The sequence below is a fragment of the Papio anubis genome, chromosome 8 (assembly GCF_008728515.1).
Source record: "Papio anubis isolate 15944 chromosome 8, Panubis1.0, whole genome shotgun sequence".
Taxonomy (NCBI): domain Eukaryota; kingdom Metazoa; phylum Chordata; class Mammalia; order Primates; family Cercopithecidae; genus Papio; species Papio anubis.
This window is the reverse complement of record NC_044983.1, coordinates 105612323-105630264: the sequence shown is the minus strand read 5'-3', so window position 1 is coordinate 105630264 and position 17942 is coordinate 105612323. Positions and strand designations below refer to the sequence as shown.

Here is a 17942-nt window from a genome sequence, read left to right as displayed (position 1 = left end):
GAAAAATTTTTTAAAAGAAAAACACAAGCACAGTTTCAGTTATGTATTATGTTGCAAATACTTGAATTTCAGGATAATACTTATCATACTGACAATGTAATGACAATATCAAATTGCTATGATGTGTAGAAAATTCAAATAAAGACAACATTAAAGGATTCAAATGTAATCATTATAACATATTGTGGATTGCAGATCTGATTTTAGAAATTTAATAAAGATGATGGTAATGCTTCTTTTTTTCTTTTTCTTTTTTTTTTTTTTTTCTTTAGAGAGAGTCTCACTCTGTTGCCTAGGCTGAAGTGCAGTCTCCAACTGCTGCCTCCAACTCCTGGCCTCAAGCACTGCTCCCGTCTTGGCCTCCCAAAGTGCTGGGATTACAGGTGTGAGCCACTGCTCCTGGCCCTGGTAATACTATTTAAGAAAATAGTATATTTGAGTCTTCTTATATAGTATTAGTCAGACATGACCCTTTTTCATAATATCACCTATGTTCTGAATTCACAGCCCCTTGCTTTCTCTTGCTTTTTTCTTTTTTTCTTGAAGAAATTTCCACATCTACTGGCTTCCTTTTACAAATATTTAAACATGTTCAGGTCTCTCCTATATTGAAGTAAACCATCTTTCCTTGACACAGCATGATCAGAGTTTGATACTTTCATATCTATAATTCATTAAAGGTGGGCCGTCACAGGAAGGGGTGTGAACTGGACAATCCCTGAAGAGGCTGACAGCTGATGACTGCTGGCAGAGAGCACTCCCAACAGTGGATTCAAGTCCTTCCTTGAGAAAGATTGAGTGTCATATCACAGTGTCCAGTACAGTTCATCCTTTTAGTTATGTGGACTTGCTTCTTCGAAGACATTTCTAGAAGTAGCTCCTCCAGAGTTCTTGTATTTTTTTTCCTATGAGGAATATAGAAAAAAAAGAGGTAGTGTCTGTACAGCTATAGTGGATCTCATTGTCTTCATCAACTCATCTAGCATATCTACTATCTTGCTAGCTTACATATAAATGTTATGACAGAGGCTCTCATGTTTGAGGATTATAGTCCTTTAATCTAATCTAATTAATTCTCAAAAGAGAACAAATTATTTGGCTGATGAACATATTCCTCCATTTTGTTTAACTGGAGCCTTATCTCTTTCTACTTAAGATCAGTTATCCTAGCTGGGCACAGCTGTAAGCCCAGCACTTTGGGAGACCGAGACAGGTAGATCACCTGAGGTTAGGAGTTCCAAATTAGCCTGGAAAACATGGTGAAACTTCTTCTCTACTAAAAATACAAAAATTAGCAGGGTGTGGTGGTGGATGCCTGTAATCCCTGCTACTCGGGAGGCTGAGGCAGGAGAATCACTTGAACCCAGGATGTGGAGGTTGCAGTGAGCCAAGATTGCGCCACTGCACTCCAGCCTGGGTGACAGAGTGAGACTCCGTCTCAAAAAAAAAAAAAAAAAAAAAAAAAAAAAATCAGTTATCCCAACTGGATATTGACTCCTCCTTTTTCCTTCTGGTGCCTTAGTACAAAGAGCCTGTAGTTTTTAAGCAGTAGTTGCAACTTATAATGCAATGGGTTTCTTATGCCCCTGACAGAAGGATCCCCTATTTTAGAAATGAAGTTTTCTAAACTAGCAGTGCCCATGAGTGAAAGGATTGGAAGTAAAACTTATGCAAGTGAGTCAACCTTTTGTTATCTTTTTTTTTTTTTCATAACATGAGTAGAGCTTAGCAATGATCATTTATTTGCCCTTTTCTTTATGTTTCTAATTACTCACGATTTCTCAAATATGATAGCTATATCATACAAGCTAATACATCTAATTCCACCAGTATAACATTCCAATTTGCTACCTGGTGCTAAGATTAACAGCTCCACCTAACACCAATGATGAAATCCTCATTGTCAGCTTGGTAGTAAGTGATCCAGCTTTAGAGCTTCCTCTTTAGCACTAGCTTTCTTAGACAGCTTGGGCTTCCCTAGAAGTACGCTCTAACATGGAGTTTAGCATGCTAGTGGTTTATTATAGAATGAGGAAGGAAGCAGGAGGCAGCAGAGGGAAAGTCAAGCTGCGATGCAGACCTAATCACATTTTAGCAACTCCATGGGAAACACCAGAGCTAGAATGGCCTCCAGAGATTTTCTGAACTAGACACAGATCACCAGAGCTTCATATATCTGTATCAGCCATTGGATGTGGGATATCCATAGAAGGGCTTGGGCTAGGTAGCTTCTTTTCAGCTGAAACTTCTTTTGGAGTGCCCTGAAGGGGCTCAGACTAAAGGCTGTCCACTGACAGCATCCCCCGTACCTAGTACAATACATATTTCATTGAAAGATCATCTATTAGGCAAATCACTGTGTTTACCACATTTATAGTTATGAAAGTTACTTTCAATTCTATATTACTCAAGAGTACAATTGCTGGGCATATGCTTTAATTTTGGTAAATACTATTAGATTTCTTTCAGACGGTCTCAAATATTTATATTTGTAGAGGCATCTGGGAGAGTTCCAACTCCTCACCACATCAACCTTTAAGTGAGGTTAGGTAATAACCTACCTTTCTGATTATAGTTCTTCCATTGGGCAAAGGGCAATTTTTATTACTTTTATCACTAGTGAATTTAATATCTATGCAGCTGTCAGCCTTTGGAGGTTCCCCTCTGTGAGTTGCCCGTTCACCTCCATTAGCTGCTTTTCTATTCAGTTTTATGTCTTCTTTCTTTTTCTTTTTAGAAATTAATCTCTTGTCATTTTCAGATGTTGCAAATATTTTTTCTCAACTTGTCACTTATTTCTTCAGTTGGTTTATGATCTTTAGAAATATTTAATTTTAGTATAGACTAGTTCATCAACATCTGACTATGCGAATTGTAATTTTACAGCTTTTTCTACCTCAAAGTCATAAAAATGTTGCTTTATTTTCTTGTTTTATTTTATTACCTTTACATTTAGGTGTTTCACACTTTTAGAGTCTACATATACATACACGACCAATTTTGGCAATTTACATATTAATTTCATCTTAGTTGTCCAATGAAGATAATATAATCATTAATTATATTATAATGTTTTATCTCTATTTATATTGTAATTATGTCTCCTTTTTTACCCTTGATTTGTATTTTTCTCTTTTCTCAATAATTGGATGTGAAATGCCAGGTTTTAATATTTGAGTGACTAAATGGATACAGGATTTATATGGCTTAAGTTCTGCACATGCTATTTTATAAAAATGGGGATAATGGTAGTATTTACCTCCTGGTGCTATTATAAAGACAAATGAGAAAGTAGGAGAGGGAAGAGGGAAAGTCAAGCTGTGCTGCAGGCCTGGGGACAGTTTTAGGCAATTTTCATTGCCTCAATTGCCTCAATTGAATTGTACATAGAATACTTTGAATGTAACGTGAACAAAACAAGAGCTTAATGAATGCTATTCATTTTTATTATTAATACTACAATTATCCTTTATTATTTCATCAATATTATTATTTGCAGGTGAATCATAATTTTAAGCTTTCTAGCAGCCAGCTTGAAAAAGATAAACCTAATCAAGTACGCAGTTCACACAGTCCAAATATTTTGAGACATTAATTTTTCCTTTCTGTATTTTCTACTCTTAGCTCTCCAAAATACCCATACACACACACACACACACACACACACACACACACACACACACCCCTACACCTGCAGGAAAGAAGCAGGTGTAACTCCACTGTTAAAAAGTAAGGAAGGTCTGGAGTACAATGTAAAACAGCCTGAAGGACACAAGTAATTATTTTCTGCCAAACTAAACTTATATTTCCCTTTGGGAGAAACAAAAGTCATAGGTATCAATAAAATGAGACGTAAGTCCTGTCTTTGTCAGAGAGTGAGGGCCTGGAGTGAGACCACGATCCCAGACAGGAATGCAGGAATGGCTGCAAGAAGCATAGAGGGAGATGGAAGAGCAGATTTCAAGATGTTACCCTCATCTATTATCTGCTGATTCAATTAATATTTGACTTAATAGGTCATAAACTGGAAATTTTTAAAGTCACACTTTCTAGGCTTCATCTCATAATTATTGAAACAGAATTCCTGGTGCAGAAGCCCAGAAAACTTTCCATTGAATGACTTTTTTGGAATGATGTTTAAGAATAGCTAAAGAAATGATAAAGAAATGAATAAGGCAATGTCTCTTATTCAGCTATTATATCCGATCGTGCTTGCATTTATTCACTCCTTCACAGACAAAATATTTACTGATTTCTTCATATATCCAGCACTGTAGTAACATTGGGAAGAGAACAGATACAATTCATGCCTTACCATAGAGTACTGTTTGATACGTTATATAAAGAGGTAACTTACATGACAGTGTGATAGTCAATATGACAGTGCTGCTCCGATAATGATGATGTGGGAGCACCTAAAAGGGGATATTTTCAATAGATTTTGAGAAGCTTTGAGAGATAGAGAGATTTTCAGCAGTAAGCTTGACATTGTCCTACCCTGGAAAGTATGTATCCAGGCAATACAGTATCCCCAGCACAGCATCTATTTCTCAGAGTGACTGACTCAACAATTGCTTCCAGTAAATTTTCTCATCATTATTTCTCATTAACTAATGTGCTGGAATCAGGCTGGCATCCTTCCAACTATCTTAAGGTTTTATACATCCGTAACAAGTGATTTGGCTTTGTTATTTTCTTGATATAACTTCTAGATAGCAGCTGACATTTAAGTTATCAGATGAGACCTCCTTTGTTGCCTACATCTTTCAAAACACGTTTCAAGTTCCTTTTAGAAACAAAAATAAAAAGCCACTGTGCATTAAGAAATTAAGCATGTGAGGCAGTGAAAATGTAGTGGTCTTCACATACCTTTTGATTTCTTTACTTAGAGCCTAGACATAGATTTGAGATCCCTCAATTCAGTTCTCGGTACCCTTTCAAGTTGTAGTAGTCTCCGGTGTCTTATAAACTGTCATAATTAAGGTCCTTGGAGGATTGAAGTAATCCTAAATATTACTCTTATTTAGCAGTGGCATACATACCCAAATCAACACCCAGGAACACAGACACTATTTCACTCAGTGTAATCAATAAGCCAAACTTTATAAAGATCCTGGGTTATCTGTGTAATTAATAAAGCATGGACACTAAATAAGATTGACATTTGTGGAATTGTCTGAGGAGTTTCAAAACCAAAACTAAAATAAAGAAATGAAAGTACAAACTACCAAAGAATTACAGGATATATTCTAAAGTTGTAATTTTCTTAAAGACTTAAGACTATTTTCAGAATGGAAAATTGAAAAGGAAAAGAAAAGAATGTTTCCAGGCTGGGCATGTTGGCTCATCCCTGTAATCCTGGCATTGTGGGAGGCCAAGGAAAGAGGATCACTGAGTCCAGGATTTCGAGACCAGTCTAGGCAACATAGTGACATCCCATCTCTACAAAAAATAAAATAAAATACATTAGGCAGGTGTGGTGGCTTGCACCGGTAGCCCCAGCTATTCAGGAGGATGAGGTGGGAGGATTGCTTGAGCACAGGCAGTAGAAGCTTCAGTGAGACATGATTGTGCCACTGCACTCTAAGATGGGTGACAGAGCAAGACCTTGTTTCAATTATTAAAAATGTTTCCATAAAAGTTCTGTTTAAAGGAAAAGTATAAAAAGCCCTTCTATTATGAGACTTAGTAAGACCAGAGAGTAAAATGGAAATAAATAAAATAGTTTCAAGTGTTGTTGAGATTATTTCTTTTTTGTTTGAGCAAACCTTTAAAGAGCTCAAATAAATGTCACTTTATTTACTTCTGTGAGACCTGAACACTCCTGATAAGTTAGTAGGAAAAAGAAATAGGAATTGCATGTGAAACTATTATAAATACATAGTTTGTATTACTTGGATTTCATTATGAATGCAAAGAGCACATTTAGCAAAATACCATGAAATTTCATTTGGTATTCTTAATTAAATCTCATGAAATACAATAAAGGAAATAATAATAAAAATTATATTTCCAATACTTTTCCAACAAGTGAATGTGCAAACTGAGCTAGTGAGACAATAATGGTCCTGAATGCTAACTGCATGTAATATTCAATTGCAGATCAGTGAGTTGCTGGGTTGAGTTATAACATCACTACAATTATATATAATTTTAGAATAATTTTGTATAATTTTAGAATAAGTTCTATATATTGGCTAATAAAAATCAGATAATTTAACTCAGAAAATTGGTACAAAATCAATTATATTAATAAAGGGACTCAAGTACTAGGATACTCTGTGGTAAAATTAATCTTGCTTTATTTTCATACCCCATACCAAAGTTTAGAAGTTATGAAAGCATGCATGTTCACCCCTGACTTATTTTTTTTAAACTCAGTGAGTTGTGATTTCTAATTTAATAGTAGAGTTCTCTAACTAGCTGACACAGTTGTTCAAAGCTTTGTCCCTAAAATTTTGCTCATCTCATTGTAGAATATTTTGCAGAAGATGACACTAACAGTGAGCATAGGTTATGAGACAGAGAAATGTTACCACTTCCCAGACAGAAACTCAATGTTCTCACAGTGTTCTTTGAAATATGCCTCTATATGTCTAGGAAAGATTGTGATCTCAACAACTCTTTGCTGACAGTACACTCAAAGGCAAAATAAAATATCTATTCTACCTGCCAATTAGTTTCTCACTTAAAGCACCTTACTCTGCTCTAAATGGTCCTCTGTTCCTCATTTCTGTCAAGAAAAAGCATTATGAAATTCATAATGAAATGACTTGCAGTGGTGCCAAAATTGGGGTTCATTTTTATCCAAACAAATTCCAAAAATACAGGAGAACCCACGAAATCAAGGAAAAATGATTAAGGATAATGGATGCCACATTAAATAATCAACAAATATCAACACCTTTACTGGATACATGCCAGAACCATTCTAACAGATTTAGAACTCATGGGAGACTACCTAATGTAATTAAAATTTTGATTTTTTTCAAATATCTTTTAGGTAATTTTGCCAGAGAGTATAAGATGAAAATATAAAGATGGGGCTGGGCGCAGTGGCTCATGCCTGTAATCCCAGCACAATGGGAGGCATAGGTGGGTGGATTATTTGAGGTCAGAAGTTCGAGACCAGCTTAGCCAACATGGTAAAAACCTGTCTCTACTAAAAATACAAAAAATAGCCAGGTATGGTTGCGGGTGCCTGTAACCCCAACTACCCAGGAGGCTGAGGCAGGAGAATTGCTTGAACCCAGGAGTCAAAGGTTGCAGTGAGCCGAGATCTTTCCACTACACTCCAGCCTGGGCGACACAGCAGCACTCTGTCTCAAAACAAACAAACAAAAAACAAACAAAAAAGAGAACTTTTTGCTTTCTTGATGATATTTAGACCATGTTGAAGCACAGACTGGCTTCCTTATATGAACTCTTCGCTCAGTGAGTTTTCTACTGGAGAAGTAAAAAGGAGCAGTCAGATCAACATGAATACTGCATATCTTATACAGTAGAATATAGGAAAGTGAAAAAGCTCTTTACTTTTTGCCTAAACAAGAGACTTTGGTATTTACGTAATGGATTGTTGGGGCAATAGGAACAAGCAAAAACCTAGAGCAAATTCAAACGTAAAAACGCTGGTATAGGCCAGGCGCGGTGGCTCCTGCCTGTAATCCCAGCACTTTAGGAGGCCGAGTAGGGCGGATCATGAGGTCAAGAGATCCAGACCATCCTGGCTAACACGGTGAAACCTCATCTCTACTAAAAACACAAAAAATTTGCCAGATGTGGTGGCGGGCGCCTGTAGTCCCAGCTACTCAGGAGGCTGAGGCAGGGGAATGGCATGAACCTGGGGGGTGGAACTTGCTGCGAGCTGAGATTGTGCCACTGCACTCCAGCCTGGGAGACAGAGCAAGACTTCGTCTCAAAAAAAAAAAAAACAACAACAAAAAAACAACGCTGGTATAACCTTAAAATATATTGGATATCATAACCTGATATGTTTTCTTCATAATTAACATGGGATGGTAATAGACTTTAGAGGAAAAAAAGATTTCTATGTACAAAAAAATGGCAAGCAATGGTTTTGACATGTTAAACTATATGCAGTGAAACAAAATAAATATTCTCAAGGCATTTGATGAGATTTTATGATTTCTATATGAATTTCCAGGAAGGTGATATAGAACTCAAGTAGCATTTACAAATGTACTTGGATATAGAGTTCATTTGTCGTCTACCACAACCTGGGTTTAAAGTTATGTGGAATATAACTTACGAAATGCTGAATGAGTTACAGAAAATGGGTATGAAATAGAGCCATTCTTTAAGCCACTCTTCCATAAAGGCATATGGATATAATCAAGTTCTGGCTTGTCTAAATCCAATTCCAGTTTATTTGTTTGTTTTAATACTATCTACCAGAAAATATAGTAGTCAGAATTTAAAATAACATCATGTGCAATTGCAGACAAAATATCTGTCACAGGTAACAAGTGACAACCATTGAAAGAATAAATTTTTCTCCATTTACTGTCAGTCATTCAGAAAATAGTTATGAAATAATACATGTCAGACATGATGTGAGATGCTTGGTTTCCAAATATGAATAAGAGAAATACACCATAATCCTTGCACCCAAGGAACCTACAATCTAGTATTTGGCAGGTGGGAAGAGGGGAGACATTTAAAGAGATAATACAATCTACATTGTAGATTTCATCAAAAAGGAAGCACATAATTCAAAGTCATGCATTGTTTATGAAAAGTCGCTAATATAAGCTTTACATCCAAAAATCATAACTATAGAAAAGTGTTACAATTCCAAATTCCATGTAGTCTTCTAAATAACTTGGTTATTGTATGAAATCTAGACTTTCTTTGTGCACATTGCCCATTATCTATTTTACACTTACAATAACATGCTGCAAATCAAAATCAAGCCTCCAAACATACCTTTGAAGAGAAAGAATGACAAATAATGTACAAAGGCAAACAGCTGTTGCACTAGATTACCCTTCCTGAAAAATGTGATAATGCAGACCCTTTTCTTTCCTGACAGCCATTTAATAAAATAAAGCTCCCCCAAGTGAGAAGTGCCTGCCAACAAAGCTTGAAAAAAGTGGTATGCACTCCAGCGTCTTTTTTTGCTGTGTCAGGATCCATACAGAAACATTGTAAAAATAACTTCCACAAATCCCTTTCTTTTGTTCACATTTTTCCAAACATTCTTGTTCTGTTTGATCTTTTTCTTTTCTTTTCTTTTCGCTTGGCTCAATAAAGTTATGTGATAGTTTTGCAGTTTGTTCTTCTAGGATTATCTAAAGGTGTCATTTACGTACTCTTGTCACAATGTCCCAGAATCTGTCACCTAAAATAGATTAACAGCAGCTGGCTTCAATGATTATGGTGTTCTCTTTGCATTCTGTCTCGAGAAGTTGAAGTAGAAAACAGGAAATTTTGTAATTCTTGGAAAATGAAAATAAACTAGTAGTTGTGCTGAGGAGAGATTGTAACTAATGTGCTCCATGAACACAAATAACTGAGTTCAGAATAATACATAAGTTTAATTAATAATATTGCTTTTAAGCAGTGCAAGAAATAGAACATTTTATTTATTGTTCATATAATTCATATTTCTGAGGTGAAACCAAGGTACTAAAGACCCAGTCTTTGGAATTTCAGATGTTGAGAACTGTTAATTCATTAGTTGATTTTTTTTTTCTTTGATCTCCTCAAAATTTTGTGTCTTGAAGATAAACCAAACATAAACTTAAGAAACATGGAAATCTACTAACTCAAGTAAGGAAAAACTCTAGAGCTAAAAACTTCAGATATGGATGAATTCAAGTTTTATAATAAAGGGTCTGTTTCTTTCCCACTGTCTCTTATTGCTGCTCTCTTAATGGTAAAAATGATGGCCCAAGACTCATTCTATTAACTGATCAACCTGCTGCAAAAAGAGTGACCTTAGCAACGTAACTCACATAAATTCCTAAATGGATACTGATTATTCTTAGCTAAGATTGCTCCAGTGTTATTCATTATTTCCAGGGACGTGGAGTATTTTGATTGGCCAACCCAGATTATGTTAGACACCTGTGAAAGAAAAAGATCATCTGATAATTTAAAAAGTCCACAGAATCACATGGAGTAGAATAAGGGTTATTTTCCAAAGAAAGAATCACTAGGCAAGAAAAGAAAATTGGCAATTGTCTCCTATATCTTACTTTCAAAATATTTCTTTAAAGATAACATAATTAAATTGTAAAATATTTGAGAAACAATAAAGAAAATTAGTTGAATATATGTCCACCACCCTAATATAACTGTTGCCATTTTCATTTATTCTCTTTTTAGATACATATAGACAGATGATGGATAGATAGATAGATAGATAGATAGATAGATAGATAGATAGATAGATAGATAGATAGCAGACTTTACTGGCTTAATCCTGCATACAAATAACAATACTTTTTTCTTAACACTAGGACATAGAGTTTTTTCATGTGTTAGTTTTTCTTTTCTTCTTTTTTTGGTTTTTGAGACGGAGTCTCACTCTGTTGCCCAGGCTGGATTGCAGTGGCACCATCTCACTGCAACCTCCACCCTGGGTTCAAGCACTCTGCTCCTGCCTTCTGAGGCTGGGTTACAGGTGCACGCCACCATGCCCAGCTAATTTTTTAAAAACTTTTTAGTAGAGATGGGTTTTCATCATGTTGGCCAGGTTGGCCCCAAACTCCTAACCTCAAGTGATCTGTCCCCCTCGGCCTCCCAAAGTGCTGGAACTACAGGCGTGAGTCACCATGCCAGCCTTATGTGTTCATTTTCAGAAGTACTTGAACTGTCCTCTTGTGATGACTTCTTAAATTGCTTCACATTTTCATTATAATAATTAACCTAACAATGAACATTACTGTGCATATATTTTCTCCCTCTTTAAATTAGTTGCATAAAATAAATTCTAGGTAGATTCAATAGCCTAAAGCTTAGGAGAATTTTATGGGAAAAGATAATTTTTAACAAAATTGTGTATACAATACTTTGTAAAAATCTCTGTTATAGAACTTATTAGATTATGATATGTTTCCTCACAGTGCATACAATTCTGAATATTGATCATTTTTCTCATAATACTGTTTTTAAACTAGGCTTTAAATATTCTTATTATTTTATTTTACGTTTTAAAAACCTGACAGGTAGCATTGCATGTATTTATCATATATAAGGTGATATTTAGAAGTATATACCTATTGTGGTTTGACTACATCTAGCTAATTAACATGAACCTTACCTAACATGGTTATCATTTCTGTAATAAGAAAACTTAACATCTACTCTCTTAGCATTTTTTTAAGAATACAATAATTTTGCGGGCACGGTGGCTCACGCCTGTAATCCCAGCATTTTGGGAGGCCGAGGCGGGCGGATCGCGAGGTCAGGAGATCGAGACCACCCTGGCTAACACGGTGAAACCCCGTCTCTACTAAAAATACAAAAAATTAACCGGGTGTTGTGGCAGGCGCCTGTAGTCCCAGCTACTTGGGAGACTGAGGCAGGAGAATGGCGTGAACCTGGGAGGCGGAGCTTGCAGTGAGCCGAGACCGCACCACTGCACTCCAGCCTGGGCGACAGAGACTCCATCTTAAAAATAATAATAATAATAATAATAATAATAATAATTTTATTAACTAGAGTCACCATGCTGTACAATAAATCATTTGAAATTATTCCTTCAACAAAATGGGGAAAGACAGTATCTTTGAGAAATTGATTTAGCAAAACTGGATATCTACATGACGAAGAATGAAATTTTTGGCATTTTCTCACAACATACACAAAAATCAACTAAAATTGATTAAAGACTGAAGTATTAGATCATAAACTATGAAACTGCTAGAAGAATACATAGGGGAAAAGCCTAGGGGTCTAGGCAACGATATTTTGGATAAGACCCCAAAAGCACAGACAACAAAAGCAAAAATTGACAAACGGAGTTACCTCAAACTAAAATCAATCAACAGAGTGAAACAATCAACAGAGTGAAAAAACAACCTACAGAATAGGAAAAAAATTTCCAAACTGGACATCTGATAAATGGTTAATAACCATAATACCACATAAAAAACTCCACTCAATAAAAGAAAACAAATAACTTGATTTTTAAAGATGATTGAAATATTAATTATTTAAAATACTAATGATTGTCATAAATTTAATGCCCATTGTGTGACAAGTGCACGCTAATTTATACTATGAGGAAGTTTTGATATTCCTATTTTTCAGATAAGAAAACTAACTCACAGAGAAATAACACATTTCCAAGTTCTCTCAACTGGTACAAAATGTAAATTAAAGACTTCCCAACATAAATATTATCAGCCTTTCCCATTACTTCTGTGTATCCAAATTTGTGATCTAGCACCTATATCAATAAGAAAATATTTGATCCTACACTACAAATATGTGTTTGCATAAATATATATAGATTTCGTGCTTGTACTACTAATACATCATGTATATTTTTGAAACAAATTTCAAATAAAGAACTTCAAAAAGTAAAATACAAATAAAAAGTGAGTCTATTGTTTCTTTACACACCCCAGAGCAATGGCTTACATATCCCCACCCTTTCTGGCAGCCTCCCTTGGCTGTTCTCTTCCCACAACTAAGATTATCTGACTCTCATCTGCAGAATTCAGTATTCCTGTGGCTCTAGCTAAAGGAGCACCCTAGCTAATAAAACAACCCAGCTAAGGAAACACCCTTAGCTTTAGGTATATAAGTATTTAATTTTAGGGTGAATTTATTTTTCTTTCAAATGATACTTGTACATTTCACTTTGATCTCAGGTTCCAGTGGGACTACTGCACTTCCTAAGGGTAAGTGTTCTGTGTACCTTAGGCTGTCAATGAAGTTCTACCATCCTTCTTCAAATTTAAGCCTTAATAACCAACACAGTACTTTGATACCTATAGGTTATGACTCTATTTTCCATCCCAACTCCAGGAGAAATGTTTTACGTAAATCACAGAATGATTTAACTCTAATAGCAATAGTTTGCCTACTCTAATTTACAAATATTGAGCTTCTTTTCTTGCTCTGTTTCTTCTGCGCTCGGATTTATCTTTAGTTATTGCTTAATTATCTTATGCAAATTATTTCCAGGTTTAGCACCTATTGCTTGCCACCGTAATCTTAATTTTGTTCTATCTCAATAAAATCTATCACCTGTTCTTTACCAGGGTTTGGCCTCATATCCTTCTAGATCCTGAAGTCAAGCTCCAGTTCTCATCCCCATTTGGTCTACTCCACTTAATATAATTACACTTTTTTTCTGTCACATATCATCTGGCTTACCATATTTCAGAGAAGAGGAAATATTGTTTTTCTTTCTATTTGGGCTGATTCCTAATTGAGATTCTTTAAAATAAGCTTTACACAATGACTAAATGGTTTTATTTAAGAAAAAATTATATATTATATATGTATAATGTGTGTGTGTGTGTGTGTGTGTGTGTGTGTACGTTTTATGCAAACCCTTGATAATCATAGTATTCCTTCTCCCTCTGGAAGTCAGTTTATTTAATAATGTTCTTTACGATTTTAGACTAGAGATTTGGGTCCAATTATCTCACAATTGGCCAAGGGACCAGGTACAGAAAGATGTAAAAATTCATCAACATTTCTGCAAAAGCATAACCTTCAACTTTTTCCTAAATGTGCATTGATAGCAATGCTGGTCCCAGGCAAAATCAAGAAGTTGAACCACTTGTATTACCTTCTGAAATGCAACTTCAATGTGGAACATCCTTATTTCACAGGTGTTTTTATACTGTCTTAAATCCATCTGTAAAAAGAGTTGCAATGTAGAGAAAAATGTAACACTATTGATAATATCATGGATTCCTCTTCCCAAGATACATTGAACTTTATAAGATAAAAAAATGGGAAAGCTATATTTACCATGGGAAAGCATCAACATTATCAAAGAAATCACAGTTTACCTGTTCTGTCCGGAGGGTCCAATCTCAATTTTTAAATAAATTTTGAAGGATATTAGCTCTACAAAACTTACATTAAATTATTCAATGATTTAAACATAATTTTATTAAAATTAAAAGAATGTACTAATTGAACAAGGAATTCTTAATAAACAGTACAGGAATTTTTAATTAGTTAAAATAAATAATTTTTAACATTTACATAAAAATTATATAATTTCTTTTTTATAGTCCATAAACGTAGCTGCAGTGGTCTTGAAAAATTAGTTTATTTTCCAAAATTACATTGTAACCCTTACGTCTATTCTTCTGATTAAAATAGAATGCACCTCTCTTATGGTTACTTCATTACGAGGCCTCATATGCATACTGCATCGAAAAAAATAGAATAAAAGAAGAATAAATTAGTATCTTCCACAGTTGCTTATATCCTTTAATTGATACTCATAGCTCAGTCAATAACATCTAGGTTCAAAATTTTACAAAGTCTGTTTTCAATTTACCTGTTCTTTCTCCAATTTATACCTTAAATGAATCCTATGTTCAAGTCAGATTTGAAACAACTCAATACTCCCTGAACTAGCCACAAACGTTCTTACCTTACTAGAATGCCCATTTTACCTCTGCCTCTCCAAATTCTTCAAGGCCTAATCATTGGTAATATTTCCTACGTAACATAGGCCATCTTGAGGATCTGTTGAATGCAATGGTATCTGTTGATAAAACACACACACACACACACACACACACACACTTTAGTTGTAATACCTGGGCTATCATATGTTCTTTATATTAGAAACTTCTAGCCTACATGATATGATATGCTGCTTTATCAGTGACTTTTTTTTTTTTTTTTTTTTTTTTTTTTAGTACTGCTACATAAAAAGAAAAAATGTTAGAAGGTGATGCAAAATATCTGGATTTTCAGCTCTGCAACTAACTTGGACAAGTCATTTCATCATCTTGTGCCTCAGCTTTGAGTATGAAATGTGATAATAATGGCATATATCCATGAGTCACTATCCTATTTTTAACATTCTGATTTTGAGATCCATATCCCAAAATATAATCATGGAAAGTTAGGCTTTTTATTGTTTATTTTTATTCATTAATTAATTTAATCCATGTTTATTAAAAGCTGACTTGGCACTAGATGTTGTAGTAAAATACTTTAATATTAGTTTAATGAGACAGAAAACTCTAGAACTTGTCAGGAGATTTTAGTGAGCTAGGGGGTATACTCTAATCCATTTGCTCCCAAAAGCAGACTTCATTTTTTCAGTTGGGTATCAGAATTCAACATTTCTTTCAATGCCCACTTTCTTGGGTGGCCAATAAGTCCTGAAGAAGTCTATAACTGTCCATCTCTCTGTCACTGTTGCATGTTAAGCAATTGGACTTTCTCATAATTAAAATATCAAGGAAAAGCATAAATGACCTGTTTTATTATTTAATATATGTTCTTAAATCTTTAATTTTTGATATTTTCTAATGTTTGTTTCTCTCCCAGATTGTAAACGGTTAACAGACAGTTACAATTTCTTGTTCATCTTTATAATCTATATGCCTTGTATATAATTGGTAATCAATATAAATTTACTGATTTATTTATCCAAACACATCCCTCTCAAATATAGTGTGTACTATTTCACAGAGAAGGAATTTCTGCTGCAAATTTGGGTTATCCAAGTAAAACAGCCTGAAAGAAGAAATATAAGTTCTTTCCTACTATTTAAGCTACTTGCAACTCTTCTTGGGTAGCTGGTTATTCTATTACTCAAGTAATAGTTAAGTCCTGAATAAGTTCTGCCTTATGTACTTACACATATTTAGTAAGTATTTAATCATCTGTTTAAAAAATAATTATTTGCTGCCTACTTTGTGAAAGAAAAACTGCTATAGAATTTAAGTGTCTACAGAACAGAGGTAAGACAGCTAAACTCTCAATGAACTTTCATTCTAGTGAGAGAGACAAACAGTAAATGTATCAATAAATGAGCAAAATAATTTCACAAAATAGTATACACTATGAGAAAAATAGAAATGTGTTGACACCATACACTGTACAGGGAAGGACTCTGAGTAAATGAGAGTAAGCTTAGAATTTACTGACAAGGTCAGCAATGTGACAGTTGAAACATTCCAGGTAAAAAAAAAATGGAAAATGTTTCCAAAATGCAGGACAAAATGCAGTGTGGCTGAAATCTAATTCTCTAAAATATGTTGCAGTAGATCACATTCAAAGATATATATATATGAGCCAGAAAAATGTGAAAACATCTAAAAAGTAAAGTCTATACCAATGAATTAGGAATTTCATATCATCTAATCCAACATTCAGTAGTAATTATGTTCTTCCTATTGCATAGAAAGATAATTTGCCATTCAAAGACTTTGTGTAATTTTACCAAAGAGATAACTGGTAGAGTTGGTGTTTGAAACCAAGAAATTTTCTTTACAGAGCCCATACTCATCTCACTATACTAGCCTACTTTGACTGTATTTCCCAGGGTTTGTTTTTTGTTTTTTGTTTTTTTGTTTTTTTGAGATGGAGTCTCGCTCTGTCACCCAGGCTGGAGTGCAATAGCACAATCTCAGCTCACTTCAACCTCCAGCTTCTGGGTTCAAGCAATTCTCCTGCCCCAGCCTCCCAAGTAGCTGGGATTACAGGTGTGTGCCACCACGCCAGGCTAATTTTTGTATTTTTAGTAGAGATGGGGTTTCACCATGTTGGTCAGGCTGGTCTCAAACTCCTGACTTCATGATCCACTGACCTCAGCCTACCAAAGTGCTGGGATTACAAGCGTGAGCCACCATGCTTGGGCTGTTTCCCAGTTCTTGATCTTGGATCCTTTTAAGGACTTCTATGCAATACATCCTCTAAACATCTTTCCTACAGACAAATGTTTCACTTAAGTTTTGAAGTATCCCTTGACTAACTTTTTGGTACCTATTGTCAAAATCCTCCCATTCTTCTGATTTTTTTTTTTTTCCTTAATTAAAACACCTTCACCACAATCAAGGTATTACACATATCCATCATCTTCAAAAATTTCCTTGTGTTCTTTTGTGTTTTTTAGCTGAACTTGTCCCTTGATGCTGTGCATTCCTTATATTTCATTTCAGTCTATCCTTCTGTTGTGCCAAGTGGGATAGCCTCTCTGGAATTCTTAATTTGTTGATTTAAAATTATGTAATTTCTTTTAAAAAGTCATATTTTTTAAAGCAAAAAGAAAATAAAAACATGTCACAAATACTCCTTTTGGATTACAAAATTCAAAAAGTGAATAAGCCATAAAGAACGCAGAGATCAAGAAAGAAATTTTGTTATAAACAGAAAAGAAGTTTTAAACAGATGGAATCTTTAATGAGTAGGATGATAGAATCTAATCAAGTATTGCTAAACAAGATTGAGTGGTTAAAAAACCGAAGTTGATTGTGTATTACTAGACTCTAAGGTCGGTGAATTCTAAAGGAGAAGATGATTTGATTGCATTTATGGAAATATGGATTCCTAAGTTACTGGGGACTGATACTGAGAATGATCAAATTAGAGTAAAAGGGCATTTTAGATGCCATGGAGAACATTAATAATGTAAGAAAACAGGCAGCTCCAAATCTCTGATAACAAAAGGTACACAGACATTTCCATAAAGGGATATAGATAAATCACTTTTTTAAAATTATTATTCATTCTGCCAATCTTATCAGAGCAAAGAAATGAAAGATAACTCTTCCACTTACTTGTGCCTTAAAGAAAATAGCAGTGATAAACAAAGACCCCAGAGAAATCCTTAATCAAGAGGTTCTGCATTTGTTTTCCTTGCCTCTTGACAAGACCTATAGTAATAAGATTCAACAACAATGGATAATCTTATAAAAAGGTGCACCAGTCCACTTGGCCATTTATTCAGAATTTTAATAGCTATCCTATCCTATACAGTA

At 34.7% G+C, this 17942-nt stretch overlaps 1 long non-coding RNA gene across 4 annotated transcripts in view; it reads right to left on the bottom strand.

Moving 5' to 3' along the window:
- Positions 1-313: 313 nt before the first annotated feature.
- LOC110743997 overlaps positions 314-17942 on the bottom strand; it is a 30915-nt gene continuing 13286 nt past the window's right edge. For 2 of the 4 annotated variants that reach the window (XR_002523933.2, XR_002523931.2), the window contains exons 3-5: positions 13775-14710; positions 4358-4415; positions 314-905 (exon numbers count right to left, since the gene is read on the bottom strand). This is a non-coding gene — a long non-coding RNA (uncharacterized LOC110743997). Of the gene's footprint in view, positions 906-4357; positions 4416-7896; positions 10090-13774; positions 14711-17942 lie in introns of those variants that run through there. The other 2 variants (XR_002523932.2, XR_002523934.2) reach the window with 2 other exon arrangements.